This window comes from Dasypus novemcinctus, chromosome 1 (genome assembly GCF_030445035.2).
Source record: "Dasypus novemcinctus isolate mDasNov1 chromosome 1, mDasNov1.1.hap2, whole genome shotgun sequence".
NCBI lineage: Eukaryota > Metazoa > Chordata > Mammalia > Cingulata > Dasypodidae > Dasypus > Dasypus novemcinctus.
Window position 1 is genome coordinate 61,239,318 of NC_080673.1, and position 21,919 is coordinate 61,261,236.

Consider the following 21,919-nt stretch of genomic DNA (forward strand, 5'->3'; position numbering starts at 1 on the left):
CACAGCAAGCATCATATTCGTCTATGAAATGTTAAAGGCTTTCCCTCAAAAATCTGGAATAAGACAAGGATGCCCATTGTCACCAATCTTATGCCCACTTAAACTGGACTTTGAACATTTTTTCTGACTCTGTCATCATATTGTAATCTCTTTACATCTTTGATTATTCAACAATATCCTGCATCTAGGAAATGGATTGGTGCAATTTAATATGCATTAAAAGTAAGTAATTAAATGATAAAAATGTTGATAAATCTTCATCCTCCTACTTACTTGGATTTAGGCATTCCCCAAATACTAAGTGTGATTCTTTTATCCTCACTTTTTTTTTTCCCTTTGAATAGCACTTATAAACATGAGTTCAATTATCAAAATGATTCATTAGTACAATCCTGACATTTCCCCCAAAATTCTAATCATGAATTCCAACTGACTGCTGGACATGACTTTCTGGAGGAAATGTCTGGAAACTCAAGTCAAAGATTAAGAGACTTTTAGAACAGAAATCATAACTTCATTATTTACTAATTCTAAAATGTTGTGTGGCTAGATACCCCCAAACTGAAGAGTAAATAACCAAATTGATTCTATCTTCCTATAAAGCTACTTTTGTCCTTGTCATCTTTTACCTTAATTACCACCATCTTCCCAGAAATCAGTCTAGGAACATCAAAATCATCATCTATCTACTCATTCTCATCACATGAAATCATGTTTCTCATGCTACCAGGGTTTGTGATATCCAAGTCATAAAACCTACTCCTATCAGTCCGTGTTTGCTGCTCTTTCATTATTAATATTATTTAAGTCCAAACTCTGATTACTGCATTATTACCAAGCGTAGTCCAGTCAAAACATTGAAATACAAACTATTGTATAATAATTTATTTCTGTTTCCTTTATGTGATAAAAATATATACTTTGTTTTAAATTGTAGACATATAGATTATTTCATTTATGAATTTTATATGGATATTAATGAAAACTTCATAAACTATTTGCTATAAAAGGGGAATAATGAATCTGATGTAGTAACAGGCCATTCTTTTTAGAGTCAGAAGTAATCTAAGTAATTAAGTCATAAGTATTTTTTCTGTCATTAACCTACATTGCATCTATAGCCACAAGATGATAAGTTACTCCTTAACTGTCATTATCTGAACACATTTCATTTTTCCATAAGCCTTTTCTATCCAAAGTATTTTTAAAATACCTTGCTCATATTGCCCTATAAGCTATCATACTGTATTTTCCTGCAGTTCTTTGACATGATCTTATTTGTGTCATAGAACTTTATATATTTTACAATTTTACAATTTATTTTATTTCTGTTACTTCATGTATACATATACTTGGTTGAAGCATAATTTTCAGAAAAGGAAAATCGTGACTTTTAGGCAATATAAAATTGTCACATGTCAGAGATGTTATTTAATTCATTTTATGATTGGCTAAATTAGTATTTTATTTTATTTTTATTTTTTTAAAGATTTATTTATTTCTCTTCCCTTCTCCCCCACCCTGGTCTCTGTTCTCTGTGTCTATTTGCTGTGTCGTCTTTGTCCGCTTCTGTTGTTGTCAGTGGCATGGGAATCTGTGTTTCTTTTTGTTGCATCATCTTGTTGTGTCAGTTCTCTGTGTATGCGGCGCCATTCCTGGGCAGGCTGCACTTTCTGTTGCACTGGGTGGCTCTCCTTATGGAGTACACTCCTTGCGTGTGGGGCTCCCCTCCATGGGGACACCTCTGCGTGGCAGGGCACTCCCTGCGCGCATCAGCACCATGTGTGAGCCAGCTCCACATGGGTCAAGGAGGCCCGAGGTTTGAACCGTGGACCTCCCATGTGGTAGATGGACGCCCTAACCACTGGGCCAAGTCCGCCACCCTAAATAATTATTTTAAAAGATAGGATTTCTGGTTAGGTATAAATGATTCCTATCTAACAGGACCATGAAATTTAGGGATTATTAGTTCCGCTGAGCAAAGTTTATTTGCACCTCTTTCTGCATAAAAAAATATACAAGTCATCATGTGTTATTAATCGGTGTAGGAATTTTGATCTGTTGGAAACAGTGAGTTAAGTATTTCCCCCAGATAAATCTTGGATGGATGTCATTCCCATATGATATTGAAGGGATGTGTTGCTTATTGTTTTCCATGATTTCTAAATTTCAAGTAATTTTTCTGATACCTTTTAACTCTAAATTTTTAAGAGTCTTCTCCAACACCCTGGTTCCTGAAAGTGGCTTTCCTTTTCCTAGAAGATGTGCATTGCATTTTAGTTACCTTTAAACACATTAATTTAATACACAGAATATTATATTGATGTATTGCTGGGAACTTATGTTACTGGTTTCTTGTATAAACAATCTTCTCTCCTGGAACTCACATCTTTTATTCTATTAAGTAAATGAATTGAAAATGTAAGTAACGATAAAAGTATAACATTCAAGTTGACTTCATAATTCTCTGATGCAGTAAATGTCATAAAATAGTATAACTTTATAGACTAGTTGAAAAGCATTTTTTTCTAAATTGGTAGTATTTGGCTATTTTCCAAAGATTATGGAGAAATTTAGGGTTTTCAAAGATAATTCCTGATATTCTGTAGTCATTTTGAAGGCATATATTGAATATCTTCATAAGAGATTAATGTAGCATTTTCATATATCTTGGTTTAACATAATTCTGGTCCAATATACTTCTGGATTACACAAAATGTATCTTGATTATTATTGTTTGTAGTAGCATCATTATAATTTGGTTCCGGTTGCCTACCGAAATTAGATCAAGGTAATGCAAGAAAGAATTGAATTTTCATCTCATATAGCCCTTCAAGGGAATCCCATGAACTGTCTAAGTATTTTGCCAAATTAAGTAAACAATGAAGTCACACCAAATTGCAAAACAAACTTCCTTCCTTATATTTTTATTTTTAAATTATTTATTTTTATTTTTAAAGTCATTTTGGCTACATAAATATGACATCAAAAATATAGAGTATTCCCATATACCCTACCTACTCCCCCTCCCATAAGTTCCCACATTAACAACATCCTTTATTAGTGCAGTACATTTGTTACAATTGATGAAGACATATTGAAGCACTGCTGCTAACCACGAACTCTAGTTTATATTATAGTTTACACTTTGCACCACACAATTTTATAGGTTTGACAAAATGTATAATGGTCTATATCCATCATTGTAATATCATGCAGGACAATTCCAATGTTCAAAAACTGCCCTCATGTTACTCTTATTCTTCCCTTTCCCTTCCTTCAGAACCTCTGGAGGCCCCTGCCTTTAGATCAATGAAAGAAGTTCTTCCATTGCTAGAATAATTATAAGTCTACTTTAGTCTGCAGTTGCATTCCCCCCTTATGTTAGTTCATTCCTCAATCTTGAGGATTTGAGGGTGGTGATGCCCATTCCACCTCTGAGAGGGAGCTTACATCTCATGGGGCAGTCAATTGGAACTGTCTTGCTTGCAGCTGTAGATACTCCCTGTTTCTTGGGATGGGTGTTATTCATCAACATCCTTTTGTTAGTTGCCCTGAGTGATTCCAGGGAACAGGAGAGTAGGTGTTGCAGCTCTGTTGAGATTTAGGGCTCAAATGGCATATGAACAGACTGAAGATTTAAGTATCCAGGATATGTATTTAATGAATATAATGAAGAGTCATGTGCATGTATATTATAAATGAGTTTAATTCTGTTATATTGGAGACCATATATTCCAAAGGAATTCAGGGTGCTGAATTCCTGAGATGTCTGCCCTGTTAATAGTGTTTAGATGTCTCTACTGCCCTCAGGAGCCCCACTGTTTAAAGCACTGTTTACTGTGGCATTCAGTGAGATCTTTCTGAGGTGGGAATAAGCCCAACCTCTGGAATGACCTCCCAACTCACTTTGAAATCTTTTAGCCATAAAAAGTCATTCATAATGAATATTTCCCCCATTTGGTCAAGATCTTTTTCCAAATGAAAAAGGGGCTTGGTAATAATCCTTTAGTGCTAGCAAGTCTCATCCCCAGGAGTCATGTCCCATCCTCAGTGGAAGATAGTAAATATACATGCTGAATTTGGCTTAGAGAGAGGCCACATTTGAGCAACAAGGAGGCTTTCAGGAGGTAACTCTTAGGCACTACATAATACTAGGCTAGGTTTCAATTTCACTAGAAAAGTTTCATAAGTACATGCATCAATATCAAGGGCCTAGTGTAATGGTCTGTTCTCCATCACTAGGCACTGCCCATGTAATCAGGGTGTTCTGTTAGAGAATATAGCAGGACTCTCCAGAATGGGAATTCAATATTCTTTCAATTATTGTGTGGGTCTCCACCTACTGAGACAATATTCCCTGACCATTTGAACATATTCATATGCCATAGAGTCGTGCCCCAGTTGCATGCATCCCCATACATCCTCTCATCACTGACGTCCCACGCCAGTGATTCTTCCCTACCACAGTTGTGACCCTTCTGAGAGCCCAAATCTTCTGAAAAACAAAGCCTATATATATATATATATATATAAATAACAAATACAAAAATAAAAGTACATATTAAAAAAATAAAGTAAAATTTAAAAAATTATTTTCAATGTTTCATCACTGTAAGATCTTTTATGTACAGTGACAATTTCTTCTATATGTTGCCCCAACATAAGTCTTTTTTTTTTTTTTCACTTTTTCTTCAAAGAAGCTTAGGCTACAGGGAAGTCACTTAGAAAATATAGAGGATTCCCATATACCCAACCCATTCACCATCTCCCACTCTCCCCTATTAATAACACTTTACATGTATATGGTTACTTTGTTACAACTGAGGTACAAATATTGAAGCACTACTATTATCCATGATCAATAGTTTATATTATGATTTGCATTTTGCACGGTACATTTTTATGGGTTTTGACAAAATTTAAAATCGGCTGTATCCGTCATTGCAAGATCATGCAGACAAATCCCAATGCCCTAAAAAATGCCATCTGTTCCATCTATTCTATTCTTCCCTCCCCCTTCCCTCAGAACTTATGGCAACCACTAATTTTCCATTTTTTGAGAATAAGGTTCATAGTTACATGCAATAATATTGAGGGCTTGACATAATATTGGCCTAAGTTCTTGAGAGATTCTTGCCCCTCTAATTGAGACATAGTAGGACTCCCCAGGATGGGAGTTGACTATTTTCTTATTTATTGTTCCCACCATTGTCGTTATTACCACAGGCTTACAAATCCCGAGTTCACCTGTTTCATCCTCCAGTCCCCCACCCTCAGTTCCATGGATGGTTCAACCCAACCCCCACCCTACTTCCCCTCATATTTTTGTACCCTCAAACCCAATCACATCCCTGTATCACTCACACTCCCATCTACTGCCCAACCACCCTCTTCCACTTTATCATAGATTTTGCCCATATTGGGCTCACCACCCTCTACTTCCTTTCTGTCCCCTAATAATCTATCTTCCAGACTCTAGCTCTGTGAGTCTGCTCAAATTGCTTAAGTCATATCAGTAAGGTCATGCAATATTTGTCCTTCACTGACTGGACTTCACCCAACCGAAGGTCTTCAAGATTTATTCATATCATACCGTGTGTTAATAATATTCTTTCTTACAGCTGAGTAATATTCCATTGCATGTAAATACCACAATTTATTTATCCTTTCATCTGTTTATGGACACTTGGATTGCTTACAACTTTTGGCAATAGTGAATAATGTTATGAACATCAGTGTGCATGTATCTGTTTCCGTCCCTGCTTTCAATTCTTCTGTATATATACCAGCAGCGGGATTGATGGAGCATATGGCAGTTCTATATTTAGCTTCCTGAAGAACTGCCAGCTTCTTCTCCACAATGGTTGCACCATTCTACATTCCCACCAGCAGTTTATAAATGTTGTCTTTCCTCCACATCCTCTCCAACCCTTGCGGTTCTCTGTCTTTCTAATAACTGTCAGTCTAATAGGTATAAGATATCGTCATTGTAGATTTTTGTTTGTTTTTGTTTTTGAGGACACATGTGTTGTTTAATTGTTCCCCTGTGCCCACAGCCAGGGCTCTCAGCCCCAGGGCAGCCCTCAATGGCAACTGCCCAGGTAAGTAGAGGCCTCGCAGGTGGGCAGAGAACAGGCCCCATCAGAAGGAACCTGAGCTCCTTCCCCAGGGCAGCAAATGGCCAAAGTGCACTTTACCAGGGAAAGCACATGCAAAAACAGTTCTCCTGAGGAAGAAACGTTACAAAAGGGTTAAGTAGTGTCGCTAAAATAAAGTGCTGTATTCACACTTAGCATCAAGTAAAAATACTGCATTTTAAAAAGCCTCAGAAAAAAAAAATAGTGGTGGGGGTAAACTTTACCAAGCTCTCACGTGGTGTGGCCTGAAGTGCTCGGGGCCATATTGTAGCAGAAGAATGGGGGCGCCTCCTCTGGGCCCATCCACCCAGCCAGGATTGGCGGAGAGATTCCAATGGGGCCACCAACCCTACGCGCCCCACCATCCGCTCTGCCTGGGACACCCACAGGAACGGCCAGGGGCTAGGATACCTGATCTTTTCTGGGTCTTCCTGCCACTACGGGGCGTGACCAACCCCACAGGAGTATAAGGCCGTCCACCTGGGGCCTCTGGCCTGGAGCCCGTCAGCTCTCCAGGGTCCCGCCGCCCTCCGTGTCCCTGCAGACCTGCTCCGGGTAGGGCCGCGCCCGCCGGGCTCCCAGGACTAGAGCTGCAGCAGAACCTTGGTGGGCTGCTTGTCCAGCCGCTCCCGCGGACGCCGTGGCTCAGCGGCCAGCCCAGCAGGCCCTGGCTCGTGGGGGTGAGCCCCAGCGGGAGCTCAGCGGGCCCGGCCCTGGAGCCAGAGCAGACCCACGTCGGCGGCGGCCTGGAACTCCAGCACCGCCTCCAGCGCCGTCAGGCCCTTGACCAGCAGGCGGGGCCGCAGCTCAGCGGGACGGCCATCAGCTGGCGCCGCTGCAGGGCCTGGAAGAAGGGCGGCTGGCGGGGGATGCAGTCGAGCAGGCCCAGCTCGCGCATCAGCTGGACGCCCTCCTCCCCGGTGGCCCTGGGCAGGAAGAGCAGCTCCGAGGCCTCAGTGCAGGCAGCTCTGACAGCGCAGCGCCGGGCGGCCGGCAGCCAGGCCAGCAGGTTCCAAGCTCCTGCAGCCGCCCCGCGAAGGCCCTGCAGTGGTGGTTGAAGTGGCGTCGTGGCTAAGCCAGGTCTAAGCGCGCAGGTTCCAGGTGCTCGGGGTTCGCCGGCAGCGCCGCGAGATGGCCGGCAGCTCAGGGTAGGTGTAGCAGCGGTCCCCGCGGGCCATCGGGGCGGGCACCGGCAAGCGTTAGGCCCGGGCCTCGCAGGCTCCAGGCGGGGTGGAGATGGACAGCGGGGCAGCCCCAGTCCTGGAGACGTCACCGAGGTGGGAGTGGCTGGGCAGCTGCTGGGCTTTTCTCCCCAGGCCAAGTTCCCGCCCAGTCTTCACTGTGGATGTGATTTACATTTCCCTAATAGATTGTGATGCTGAGCATTTTTTCTTGTGCTTTTTATACGTTTGTATTTCTTCATAAAAAAAAAAAACTTTTAATGACTGTCTTTATGGATTAAAAATAGAATTGTTTATGACTATCCTAGACGTAAGCTCACAGAAATGACTTTCTGCTGTCTTAGAAAATATATCCAGGTTCAACTTTCCCTCAGTATATTCTCATTTAGACATATTGGATTTAAAATTAAAATTAAGCTTGAGGAGATTTATTCCTTGACAACGGTTATAAAACAACATACCATTCACCTCATGGCCAACTCTCAGATTCTAGCACTTGAATTATCTCAAGACCTTATGTAAATCAGGTAATCACTTATATTTTTAGATGTCTTCATATACAGAATAGTTAATTTTAAAAATAAGGAACTTTCATGAACTGACCTGTAAGTTTTGTGGACTAAGTCTTCCGCTTATATTTTTTAATAAGATAATCAAATTCAAAGATAATCCTTAAAAATCCGAAATTTTCAAAATCCCATAAAATTGACTCTTAAAATCAAGAAGGCAGTCTGAATATAAAGGTAGCAAATATGTTTATAATGCAGGTGCATTTTCCATTGAACTGGAAGGAAAGAAAAGACATGTGTGTCTTTGCAATAGATAATACCCATTTTACTCGCAGGTCCATTCATGTTGCAATTTTCCTTCCTCTTAAAATGTGTGTACAGTAACATCATCATGCTTTAACAACATCATGAGTCAAGGTGTTCTAAGCTAAATCTGGTAAAATGAAAAAGGGGGATTTAGTGATTTCAACAAGTTATTTGAGGTAAGAAATATTTGGGTTCAAATTTCAAACGTAACTCTAATAAGAAGTATGTTCTAATAATATAACTATTAAGTTATATGATCTTGAGAAAAGTAAATTACCTAGGTCTCATTTTGGTGATCTAAAAAATAAATTTAATAATATTTAGCTCATTAATACATACATTAAAAACATTATTTCCCTTAATATATTAACATTGCTAGTTTAGTAAATGGAATACACCAGTTGTTCTATTGTTCAATTGATGTTTTTATGTTTATTGTAGTACAGAACAGATTGTATTAAGCAATTACATTATCTTGATTTTGAAGGAAGGATATTCTAGAAGAGGAACTTGAGCTTCAAAAGGTTTTTTCTTTTAGCTTTTCTTTAATGTTACACCAGAAACCATGACTAATTTTGAGATAAAGTCAGGAATAGTCTCGTAAAATGAGAGCAGTCTTATGAAATAATCCAGTTACCATTCCTATTACCACCCCTCAACTTGCATTGCGTTGAAGCAAAAGTTAGAGATAATACCTAAGGAAGTTTTTTGTTTTGTTTTCTGCTATTACTGTCTTGCCCTTTATTGGCTGATATGTACCAAGGAATGAGGTTGCTTAATGGATATAACACAATGGATATTTTCAGGTTTGTGTGTGTGGTGCCGGATAAGCAGTCTTGAAACCAACCTCCACCCTTCCCCCCTTTTTTTTAGCTTAACAACAATAATTTATTCGCTTATGGTTTCAGGGGCTAGAATTCTTCCTTCCTTTCAGGGTTGGTATTTTCTAACTGCCTGACAATCTTTGGGGTTCCTTGACTTTTCCGCCACATAGTAATGTCTTCTCTTTTCTGAATTCCGTTGACTTCCTTCTTCTGGCTGCTCCCTATGGATTCTCTCTCCATCTCACTTACACTCTACTTACAAAGGACTCAGGCAATCCAAATGAAAATCCAACCTGATTCTGTTTGGCTACACCTTAACTGAAGTAACTTCTTGAAAAATCTTATTTATGAGTCCACACCCACCAGAATGCAGACAAGTCCTAGAACACATCCAAACTTGGGTCCACAATTCAATCTGCCACACTGGATGTCACGAATTTATAATGGCTTAAAAACTAAATACATTTTAGAGTGGCCTTTTCTAATATTGGTTCAAATGATGAAGACAGTTTCCACAGTTTAGCGTGTAATAACATGTTTTTAAAGTAGGATTTTCTTGAATGTTGTCAAGTAAATACATCAATAGAGAAAATGGAATTGTTAACTCCATGAGTTTACACAATTCATTGAGTTCATAATGGTACAATCATACAGTATTTGTCCTTTTGTATCTGGCTTGCTTCACTCAGTATAATGTCCTCCAAGACATACATGTTGTCCTATGCATCACTTCATTTCTTATTGCTGCATAATTTTCCATCATGTGAATATACCACAATTTGTTTATCCACTCATCTGTTGATGGACACCTGGGTTGCTTCCAACTTTTGGCAATTGTGAATAATTCTGCTGTGAACATGTGGAGATATCTGTTTCACTGCTCTCAGTTCTTCTGGGTATATACCTAGTAACAATATTACTGGGTCACATGGCAGCTCTATATTCAACTTCCTAAGGGACTGCCAAACAATCTTCTACGGTGGTTGTACCATTCTACATTCCCACCAACATTGAATAAGCATTCCTATCTCTCCACATTCTTCTCCAAAATTCAGTTTTCATTGTACTTTCAATTTGCATTTCCATAATTGCCTTTGATGTTGAACATTCTCTCATGTGTTTCTTCGTTATTTGTATTTCTTCTTTGGACATGGTACTGGCCAGAAGACAGTGGGCATTCTTGTCTTGTTCCTGATCTCAGCAGGAAAGATTTCAGGCTTTCACCATTGAGTGTAATGCTAGTTGTAGTTTTTTCATATATGTACTTTACCAAAATGGGAAAGCTTCTTTCTATTCCTTCTTTTGGAGTGTTTTGTCAAGAAAGGGTGCTATATTTTGTCAAAGGCCTTTTTTCATCAATTGAGAGGACCATGTAATTTTTCTTTTTCAATTTATCAATATGGTTTATTACACTAATTGATTTTCTTGTATTGAACCACCCTTACATATCTGGGATAAAACCCCCTTGATCATGGTTTATAATTCTTTTAATGTGTGTTTGGATTCTGTTTGCAAGTATTTTTTTTTAAGATTTTTGCATTATACTTATTAGAGATATTGGTCCATAATTTTCTTTTTTGTAATATCTTTATCTGGTTTTGGCATTAGGGTGATTTTAGCTTCATAGAATGAGTTTGGTAGCATTCTTTCATGGTCAATTTTTTGGAAGAACTTTGAGTAAGACTGATATTAGGTCATCTTTGAATGGTTGACAGAATTCACCTGTGAAGCCATCTGGTCTCCAGCTTTTCATTTTTTGGAGGTTTTTGATGACTATTTCAATCTCTTCACTTGCGATTAGTCTTCTGTTTCTTCTAGAGTCACTGTAGGTGGTCTGTGTGTTTCTAGAAATTTGTCCATCTCCTCTACATTGTCTGTTTTTTTAGCATACAGTTGTTGATTGTATCTTCTTAGGATCTCTCTTATTTCTGGGGGATCAGTGGTAATGACTTCCCTCTCATTTCTGTTTCATTTATTTGCATCTTCTCTCTTTTTTTCTTTGTCAGTCTAGCTAAGGGTCATCAATTTTCTTGATCTCAAAGAACCAGCTTTTGGTTTTGTTGATTTTCTCTATTGCTTTTTTGTTCACAATTTCATTTATTTCTGCTGTGATCTTTACTATCTTTTTTTCAGCTCAGTTAAGGATTATGTTTCTGTTCTTTTTCTTGTTCCTCCAGGTGCACAGTTCAATCTTCAATTTTTGCTCTCTCTTCTTTTTAATGTAAGCATTGAGGGCTATAAATTTCCTTCTCAGCATCACCCTTGCAGTGTTCCGTAGTTTTTGATATTTTGTGTTCTCATTTTTATTCATTGCAAGATATGTGCAATTTCTTCTTTGACCTAATTTTTTTAAGAGTGTATTATTTAATCTCCATGTATTTATGAATTTCCCTTTTCCATCTATTATTGATGTCCAGCTTCATTCTGTTATAATCAAAGAAAGTACTGTGTACAATTTCAATCTTATTAAAATTTATTGAGGCTTGTCTTGTGACCCAACATATGCCCTATCTTGGAGAAGGCCCCAGTCCTTGAAAAGAAAGTATATCCTGTTGTTTTGCAGTGCAGTGTGCTCTATAGAATTTGTTAGATCAAGTTCATTTATCATATTATTCAAGTTCTCTGTTTCTTTATTTGTTCTCTGTTCAGATGTTCTAGCCAATACTAAGAGTGTTCTGTTGAAGTCTCCAAATATTATAGCAGAAACATTTATTTCTCCCTTCAGTTTTGCCAGTGTACACCTCATGTGTCTTGGGTCACTCAGATTAAGTGCATAAATAATTTGTATACTTTATTTTTCTTGCTGAATTGCCCCTTTTTTAATATGTAATGACCTTCTTCATCTCTTATAACAATTTTGCTTTTGAAATTTTGTCTGATGATAGTGTCACTACTCCAGCTATTTTCTGGTTACTATTTGCATAGAACACAAATTTTCACCTTTAACCTGGTTGTGTCCTTAGGTTGGAGGTGAGTCTCTTGTAGACAACATATAGATGGCTCATAATTTTTTATCCATTCAATCAGTCTGTGTCTTTTGATTGGGGAGTGCAATCCATTAACATTCAATGATTTACTGTAAAAGCATTACTTACTTCATCCATTTTGTCCTTTAGCTCTCTGTTATCATATTGTTCTGTTTCCTGTCTTTGTACCCTTTAGTTTACCCTTCCTCATAATCTTCATTTCTATACTCTTATTCAAATCTCTTGTTCTTAATTTTTCCTTGCAGGCTGCAGCACTTCCTTTAGTATCTCTTGTAATTCTGGTCATTTGGTAACATATTCTATCAGTTTTTGTTTGTCTGTGAAGACTGTGAACTCACCCTTACTTTTGAAGGGCAGTGTTGCTAGATACATAATCTCAGCTGGCAGTTTTTTTTCTTTCATTATCTTAAATACATCATACCTCTTTCTTCTCACCTCCATGGTATCTGATGATAGGTTGCTGTATATATGTGGTGCTTTGCTTTTCCTCTTGCTCCTTTCAGAATTCTCTGTTTACCTCTGATATTTGTCATTCTGGATACTCAGTATCTCAGGTAGGTCTATTCAGGTTTATTTTGTTTGGGGTGTGTTGTCCTTCTTAGATACTGATATTTATGCCTTTTTTAAGGGTTGGGAAGTTTTCATTCATTATTTCATCAAATATTCTTTCTGCCCCTTCTGGGACACTGATAACATGAATGTTTGTGTTTGCACTGTCATTCAATTCCCTGATACTGTCTTACATGTTTGTATGTTTGTCATTCTCTTCTGTGTCTGTTCTTTTTTTTTTTTTTTCCAGTTCTGATGTTCTGTCTTTGTAATCACTAATTCTGTCTTTGAGCAATTCAGACTTTCTCTTACATGCCTTTAAAGTATTTTTAATCTCTTTCATCATGTCTTTCATTCTTATAAGCTCTGTTACTTTTCTTTGCAAGCTCTCAAATTGTTCTTTATGCTCACCCAGTGTCTTTCTAATATCCTTTATTTCTTCAGTCATATTTTCTTTAAATTCTTTGATGTGATTTATGAGAGTTTTGTAATTATCACTGATTGTCTTAATCCCTGTGTTTTTTAGGATATTTGGTTAGTTCTTTTTGTCTGGGCCATCTCTTCCTGTTTCCTAGTATGGCTTATAATTTTTTGCTGATGTCTTGGCAATTGGTGAATTTACTTGATGGCCAATTTATCTCTTTTCCCTTTTTTTTTTCATATTCTTCTTTGATATTTGGTTCAACCTATTCTAAGTCTTTAAAATTACCAGTCTTAAGTTATCGAAATTGGGCCAGGTGCTCACTTGTGGGATACAGATTTTCTCCCAGAGATAAGGATATGGAGAACTGAGAACAGTTTTTGTCCACACAATTTCCAGACCAGTCAGCAGATGGCACTCGTCAGTGCACCTTCCACTTCCCTGTGTTCCTGTGTTGAATCTTCAGAGTGGAGATTCAAAGCAGGCTCTTTTGACTGAATTCACTGAAGAAAAACCCCTGACTCCCATTCCCTTTTCCCTTGAATCAGCTGACAGGGAGGAAGATAACTTTGCCCCACTAAGTCATCTTCAGTGAGCCAGGAGTTCTACCCCAGCTTAATATCTTGGGGGTGAGGGCAGAGAGTCCTTCCCTGCTGCCGTGGGGGCCTGGTAACTCATATATGTCATTTCAGATTCTTCATCTCTCTGATCTTCACCCTCCTAGGAGTTGTGTAACACTGCCCTAGTCTGCTGACCCCAAAGTAAGTCCCTCATACAACTTTTAGCTCTTTCTCCATTGTTTTAATGAGAGCATTGAGCTCTGCATATTAGTCCATAACCATCTTCCCACAAATAGTATTCTTTTTAAATAAGTTTTTAGGAGAATAAAAGGTGTTAAGGCCAAATGAGCTAAATAATGAAGGGAGAAATGCATATTATTTATATCATAAAGAATACACTGGGAAGAAAAATGATAAAAAGGCAAATGTCTCCCTGGATGGGTATGAAACTGAGTCCTTGGGCCTCATGACAGGGAAACATGACCAGGAGAGACTATATGAAAAAGAGAAATAGCACCATGGAGTGACTGCCCACTGTCTGGGTAAGCTCCTAATTCACCAGCCGCATGAAATCATGTAGGAGCCAATTTAAGTATGATATTGCCTGTGCCTCAGAACATTGCCTTGTCTTCTCATTGCCATCTCATGTGAGCCTCCAAATGACAACCATTTATTCATGCCCTAAGACATTGCTCAGCTTAGTTTGCACCATTCTCCATGCACATTTTCAGTAATCAGCCCACTCATAAACCTAACCCCTCCATTACAAATAAAGAGAGTATGGCATCCTTGATTCTAGGCAGTATGGGAAAGGTGGAAAAGAAAGAATCAGGAGAATCAACAATTGTGTGTCACTGAATTGAACACCAACCTGAATTTTTCTCATTCAGGAAAGTAGAAGTCTACACTTTGTGCATAAATCTTACCTTCTGAAATGTAAACTTAGTTTATCAAAAATCTTACCTCTGAAATGTAAACTTAGTACATCAAAAATTAAGGAAATGTTTGAACAAACACAGAGGAATTAGGAATTAATTTGCTTTCTTTGTTTTCCTAACATAATCTATTCTAGAAATTTAGTCTAGTGATTTTTGTGTGGTAAAACATTAATTTTTAAATATCCTTGTCATTTTTCTATGAAAATAATATGCCCATGTGAAACCCAGATCACCCTAATCATATGGTTATACAATAGAACAAAGTAAGTTGCAGCCACATCTCTCACTGGTATGAACAACTGATAATTATTTCTAGAAATTCCTAATTATTTCTGTAGCCTATATGAGTGTGACATTTACAGTCAACAAGCAACACCTGCCCTGTTCTTTCCTCAATTGTGCTCCTCTTTGTGCACAATTGAGGACTGTGAATGAAACAATTAAGTCTGAATACAGCCACAGTGCTATATGACCACACAAAAATATGACATAAAATGCACAAGGCTTTTAATATTTAGAATCTAAGATCACTGTTGTGGTCTAAGCCAAGTACTGAGCCAGGAGAGGGAATTATAATAAATAAAATATAAAGGATAACTAGAGAAGGTGCTTACGCAGTTTTCTGAGAGCAGAATTCTGCAAAGAGGGTGGAACATCCTAGAGGCAAAAATGATATTTTCTTAGAATAGCAAGGTAGCAAGGTAATTGTGCTAAGGGTGGGTGTTTGGAATTTTCCATCACTTTTTTTTTTTTGTCAGAGGATTTTGTGATAAATAAGGAACAGAAATGTGCAAAATCATTGTTTGTTTTCACTTTCTAGATGACAAAACACTTACTTTGCCGTGGGTTGACTTATTCAATGGGAATTTTTTGGCTCATGGTTTTGAGGCTAAGAGAAGTCCAAAATCAAGGTGCCATCAAGACACCTTTCTTTTAGGGGACTGTAGCCTTCTGGGGCTGATTGCTGGCAATCCACAATCCTTGGCTTTTTTTGGTCACATTTGCAATGCCCATGGTGTCCTTTCCTGGCTTCTCCCTTCTCTTCCAGCTTCCATTGATTTTCAGCTTCTGGCTGCTTTCTCTGTTTTTTTCTCTCTCTCTGATCTTTGTTATAAGGCCTTCAGTAATGGGATCCAGACCCATTCTGATTCAACAGGGCTACAACTTAACTGAAGTAACCTCATCAAAAGGTCCTATTTACAAAAATTCACACTCACAGGCATAGATTAAGCCAAAGACATATTTTCTTCTATCACAATCCTCTTTTGTGTTTGTGCTGCAGGGCCAAAGGGATTCTTTGATTGTTAATATAATCCTAAGCAAAAGAGAAGGGTTTATTAGAAGCCAGTGAGACTCATCATTTTCCCTCAAATAGGTGACTGACTCAGCAGGAATTCACACTGTTTAAAATTGAGCAAAGAATCTAAATAAGTAACAATAACAACAGCAACAATAAAATTCCTGTGTGACAACAGAAAAAAAAATAATAACTTTGCCAATGAAAAACACTTAATGTGACCAAAAATATGAAAATTATGACCTAATATTTTACCACTACCTCAAAAACTTAAATAAGTGCCTCAATTTTAATCCTAAAATATATTTTTCAATGAACAAAAAACCTAAAAAAACAGTATATCAGAGAGTATAATATAAAACCAATTATGTTAAAAAACAAAAATTAATTAAAAGTGTTATCTCTAAAAAGATTATCCCAAATACCAGAGAGTTAATAGTGGTTATGCTGTGAAATGAAAAGTAGGAGACTGGTAGAAAAGATACACGTGTTACTCTCTATCCTACTTTGAATACATTTTTAAATTGTATGTTATATAACATTTTGAATAATGTAACATCTTTATGTCATGCAGCCAATAAGTAACTAAATAAGTAAAACAAGCAAAACTTAAGGGCAAGGAAAGTTTGTATCAAGCACAAGTGTTGATTAGTTATAGGGATAAACAACCAACATCCAGCTAACTACTGATTCTGCCATTCCATGAATTACTATGCAACCTTAGCAGTCTACTTAACCACTCAGAACATCATTTTCCTTATCTGTACCTTGAGGACAATAGTACATAAATGAAAAATTTTAGAAAGTTTTAATATAAAGTTAATCTTTGTGAAATGTCTGGTATAAAGTCTAATGAAGACAGATGCTCAGTAAGAATTAGCTTTTGTTACTCTCTTTGTACACAAACATATTTATAATTAACAAAGCTGCCTCTTTAAATAAGCAAGCAAAATAACCAACAAAGAAAAAACACAAATTTAATTGTTCAGTCTGAGGAATTTCAAATTTTGCTGTTTCTGACATTTAGGACAAGATCTATTTGCAGATATTTATTATCATGGGAAAGATTTCAGAGATGGAGTATATTTTGGTAAACTTTTCTTAACCATTTAATATGTAGAAGTCATGGCAGCAAGTACATTTACAATTTTGTGCAACAATCACCACTACCTAATCCAAAACATTTAATCAACCCAGAAGGAAATCCATACAGATTAAGCAGTCACTCCCAATTCTTCCCAGCCCCTAGTCCCTGACAAGCTCTAATTTACTTTGTCTCTATGGATTTGCCTATTCTGGATTCCTCTTATGAATGGAATTATACAACATGTGACCATTTGCCTCTGGATTCTTTCATTAACATTAAGTTTTCAAGACTCATCCATGTTGTGGCATATGCCAGTACTTCATTCATTTGTTATGGTTGAATATTATCACATTATATGGATATGGCACATTTTGTTTATCCAATCATCCATTTACTAGCAGTTGTGTTGTTTCCACCTTTTGGATAATGTGAAGAGTGCTGCTATGAATATTTGCATAGAAATGATAAATTTTGTTAGATAATAAAATGCTATTTAAAATGAGGACATTTGTAAACTCTGATTAAAATTATGGTAATATATCATTTACTTTAAACATTTATTTCATGGCACTAAAACTCAGAAGACAACACATTATGTTGCCAAGACTTAGATACTTTGCTAAGTTTTAGGCATTTTTCCCTTTATTTTGATCTGGCAAATCATCTCTTAGCATGCCATTCCTCCTTAAATTAATACTGATAATAAAGCAAAGCCTGTACTACTTACATGTGAGAGGAAAAAATAGATAATGTATATGAGAATGATATGTAAACTACCTAACTAGTAGATAGTTTAACCACTTTGATGTATCAGAGAAATAATGATAGGATGGTAGAAAAAGGATATATTTTTTTAATGTTTTCATTTGAAGGAATAAGATAAATGTTAATTGCTTTGTTTTCTGCAATTTTTTCTGAATCTACATATGTTTATATGTTTTTAATTTAATCCATATTTTAATTGAGTTAATTCTGGTTTGAAAAAAATTACAAGTGAGACACTTTAAGGATTATAGTAAATTTCATTTCAAACAAAGAACTTGTTATGGTATTTTACCTAACTGGAACTTGAAAGTTCAGTATTTGAAATATTGAAGTGTATTTTTTCTTTTTGTTAGAAAAATAAACAGGTTAGTTTTTTTTTTTGTTTTTTTTTTTTAAGTATTTTATGGGCCTTGTATTTTGAAGTAAAGTAGAATTGAAATTTAATTTAAACAGAACTATGATGGCATTATTAACTCCAATGGTTTATTGTATTTAATGGATTAATAACTGTTGAGAGGACTTATGTTTTGAGAGATTAATTTTAATTTTACCAAATTTGATATATTCTAAGTTTTATGCATAAGTCACTTATACAAACTAGGTGCATGATGTTAGACAAAATTTTTAATTTAAATACATGATTGGTGAAAGATAATATTCTCTGTTCTCATTATTTCTCAATAGTTTCTAAACATATTGAAATAATTTCCTTCAAAAATTAGTTCAAAAATCAATAGGCTTTGATTTATATTTTTGCAATATATTATTTAAAGTTTGATAATTTATATGGAATATATTAGTTCTTCCCTTAGAAAATAAATTTGTCTTTAGATTACTGAAAATCAAAATAGTTATATTCTAATTTTTATTATTTTGACTAGTACTGCCATTTGAGATTATATATGAATCCCCCAAAGTGAAAGATTATGCTTGTAAACTAATGTATTCTGGGTGTGATACCCTTTGATTATATTGGACTCAGTTGAGGGGACCCTGGTTAAATGACCTGTTAAGGTTAGAGCTTGGATTTGACAACATCAATAAGTCATGTCTCAGGATGAGTCCTGCCCCCTTGGTGGACCTATGTAAATGGGCACTCACTCTAGAAGACACAGGAGATGAGAGAGAGCTCTGTCGTGTTCGATCCTGAGGCCCCAGGGAGAGATGGACCTTTTGCCTGATATCTTATAGCTGACCTTGGGAAGACAGCCAAGCCTGATACAGGAAGCCCTGAGAGATGAACCCTAACCAGGAGGATAGAGAGGACTGGAAGCCTGAAGACCAGAGGGAAAGGAGAGACCAGGCAGAGATCAGTATCCATCTTGCTTAAATATGTGGCAACTGACTTTGGTGAGAAACCAACCTTGAGTTGGACTCTTTAGGGCCTTGTAACTGTAAGTTTTTATCCCAAATAAATACCTTTATAAAAGCCAAAAATTTCTGGTACTTTGCATCAACACAATAGTAAAAATATATGGAAAAAATAGTAATTTTTATTTATTTATAGAAAGATATTTAAGAATACTTCCTATGGGCTATTCACCAATTTTGAATCTGTATAGATTAGAATAATAAATAATGAACTAATTTTATATTCACTAGTATTTATTAAATCCCTAACATTCCTGATGTTATTGTTATATCCATAAATATAGCAGTTATTAAATTGACTTCTTTTTACTAAGTGGATTCAAGGAGATCTAAAGCAGGAAGACTAATTCAGGAATTTGCAATACTCCTAATGAAAGAAAAATATGGATTGTGCCAAGAGGTGATGAGAAGTACTGAGTTAGAGTAGCAGTATTTACTGGTGCAGGGAAAAGAAAAGAAGTAGGAGAACTGGTCTGGTTAATTGGAAGAATAGAAAAAATATTGACTAAACTGAGGAAGACTCAACATTCCACTTGGATAACTAAAAGATATATGAACCTAGTAAAAAAACAAACTACTGATATCTTTCTCCAGAAGAAACAGCCAAACAAAACAATTTCTGCCATCCACTATCTTCCATAAATGGGAGTTCACTGAAAGAATGAAGATCTTCATTATATGCCACAGACACTAGAAAGCATCCTATGCAGAAGAAAGTATATTATCCTACCCTATCCTAGTCACCCTAGGTTATTCACAATGGTTCCATAAAAAGAGTCAGCCATGATGGCAGTGCTGGAAGCTATACTTAGGCCCAAGAGCTAACTGGCCACTCACAAGGCTAACCTAGCTACTGCTGCAGTTAAGGAGACCAATGTAACCAGGTGGTAGTTATAAGGTTAAATTCTGGCAATAGCTGAGACTGAAACTGAGCCTCAAGAAGTTATCAGCTATTGGGTAGTAACTTGATTACATTGGACCCCTTCCACTCTGGAGGGGAGCAGCAATTCATTCCTTTTTTTTTTTTTTTTTAATTTACTGAAGTATACCACTCATACATAAACACACATAAACAATAAGTATATAATAATAGTTGTGAACTTACATAACATCATACAGGGCTGTCATACCTCACCCTACCACCAATGCCTTGCACTGGTGTGAAACATATTTAACTAATGACTTAGGATCATCCTCAAAATATTACTCCTAACCAAAGTATCTTACATTTGGTGTATTTTCCAACCAAGCCACCCTATTATTATTATTTTTATATCATTTATTCATGAATATATATAAACAATAAGTGTATAGTAAAAGCTGTAAACTTACAAACAAACATGCGTAACATCATAGAGTATTCCCATACATCAACATACCACCAACACCTTGCATTGTTGTGAGATATTTGTTACAAATTATGAAAGAACATCATCACTATCTTACTACCAGCTATAGTCCATATCTTATATTTGGTGTATTTTTCCACCAACCCACCCTATTATTATTATTTTTAATGCATTTTTATTGAAGAAATTGTGAACTTACAAAAAATCATGCACATATGGAATTCTCATATAACACCCCTCTACCAGCATACCACATCATGGTGCAACATGTGTTACAGATTGAGATAGTATCATCAGATTATTACCACTAACCATGTCCATAGGCACACTTTTTCCATACATCCCTATTATCAACACAGTACATCTTTGGCATGGATGCATGAATATTACAGTATTGTTAACCACAGTCCATAGGTCACTCCAGTTGTAATTTTCCAATGCTTCTCCACATTGCCAGCACCCTGCAATAGTGATGTACATCAGCTCTGTCTCACAAAGGACACTCACATCTGTACCATCAACTCCGGTTCTCATCCACCTGTAGTTTACTGTGTTACTCAGTCCCTAGATTATTCTCCAGCTCTCTTTCAATGACATTTACATCCCTAGACTACACTTTCCAGCCACATTCCCATTTATAGGCCATTTATAGGCTTTTACTCACTAAATGTGTTACCATCAACTCTATACATTTCCACACTTTCACAGTCAAGTTAATGAAAACTTCTACATACATTAAGCATCAGTAGTCCATCTCAGTCCTCCTCTTATCTCCTTTAATTTTTTTATTCATTTTTAAAAAAATATTACATTCAAAAAATATGAAGTCCCATTCAACCCCACCGCCCCCACCCCCCACCCCCCCACAGCAACACTCTCTCCCATCATCATGACACATCCATTGCATTTGGTAAGTACATCTCTGGGCATCGCTGCACCTCATGGTCAATGGTCCACATCATAGCCCATACTCTCCCACGTTCCATCCAGTGGGCCCTGGGAGGATCTACAATGTCCAGTAATTGTCCCTGAAGCACCACCCAGGACAACTCCAAGTCCCGAAAACGCCTCCACATCTCATCTCTTCCTCCCATTCCCCGCACCCAGCAGCCACCATGGCCACTTTTTCCACACCAATGCCACATTTTTTTTTGTGGACATTCGATTGGTTGTGTCCATTGCACTTCTATGTCAAGAGGGGGCTTAGATTCCACATGGATACTGGATGTAATCCTCCTGCTTTCAGTTATAAGCACTCTAGGCTCCATGGGGTGGTGGTTGACATTCTTCAACTCCATGTTAGCTGTGTGGGGTAAGTCCAATAAATCAGAGTGTAGGAGTGAAGTCTGTTGAGGTTCAGGCTGTGGCTATCATATTGTCAGTCCAGATATTCAAATCCCCTAGATATATCTTAAACCCCAGCACCAACTACAGTTCCAGTAACGTAGCATGAAAGTCTTGTGAAAAGAGATCCCATCTGAGTCCAGTTCCATCACACAGAAACACCAGCTCCAAAGACGGGCCAACTGACATGGCTGTGAACCCCATCTGCCATGACCATAGAACCCGTGGGTCTCTTTAGCCCTCAAAAGAACCAATACCTGGGGTTGTATCTACTTTATCTGTCTCTGAGAC

At 37.1% G+C, this 21,919-nt stretch overlaps 1 long non-coding RNA gene across 1 annotated transcript in view; it reads left to right on the top strand.

Annotated features, from left to right (window-relative positions):
* The first annotated feature begins 6,966 nt into the window (after positions 1–6,966).
* LOC131274791 (uncharacterized) overlaps positions 6,967–21,919 on the top strand; it is a 28,022-nt gene continuing 13,069 nt past the window's right edge. The window contains exon 1 of the long non-coding RNA XR_009182119.2: positions 6,967–7,288. This is a non-coding gene — a long non-coding RNA (uncharacterized lncRNA). The remainder of the gene's footprint in view (positions 7,289–21,919) is intronic.